Below are 732 nucleotides of genomic sequence, written 5' to 3'. Positions count from 1 at the left end.
AAGAGTTAAAGTAGTCAGCAACTATTACAAACCATAATATGTCAATCAAAGACAGATAAAAAGATACGAATAAGTCCTGAAAACATAAACAACAACTGAATCCATAAAGTGCCATAAAGAAGAAATAAACCTAAGGGTAAGATGGCCTAGGTGTAAAGTCTTCTAAACTATGGTTGAGGTGGAGGATGGTCAATCTGATCATCAGGAATAGCAATATTCTGGTCACCCCGGATAAGCACAGATAACCTCTAAAATTCTGAACAAAACATAGCATTCTGAGCTTCAACAGTCGATTGAATCATATTCCTCATCACCTGAAATTGGTTGTCTGAATAGGCAGTCTGACGCTCTTCATACCGTTCCATTCCTGCAAAGTATGAGTCTTTCAACCCTTGGAAGTGAAGATCCATACGGTTGTTGAGCCGTTGCTCCATAGCTTCCATCTGAGCTAAACCAAAAGCAGAGTCATGTGGTGCTGTTCTGGAAGGCTCCCCCTGAGTTGTAGCATTCTCATCACCCATGCCACCCTGATTATCATCATTACGGACAAATCCAGATCAAAAGTAGTGTAGTCCTCCTGGTATTGCCAAATAGTACCATACTTGTATATACCCATTTTATGAATGAGGCTTTCACCAACCAGATGATCCTTGTCAGTGTACTCAACAATGATGGTGTCAGAAATATCAATGTGCAGATAATCCACAATGCGTGAAATGAAAATACTGTAGG

This window comes from Lupinus angustifolius, chromosome LG05 (genome assembly GCF_001865875.1).
Source record: "Lupinus angustifolius cultivar Tanjil chromosome LG05, LupAngTanjil_v1.0, whole genome shotgun sequence".
NCBI lineage: Eukaryota > Viridiplantae > Streptophyta > Magnoliopsida > Fabales > Fabaceae > Lupinus > Lupinus angustifolius.
This window is presented reverse-complemented; position numbering follows the sequence as displayed.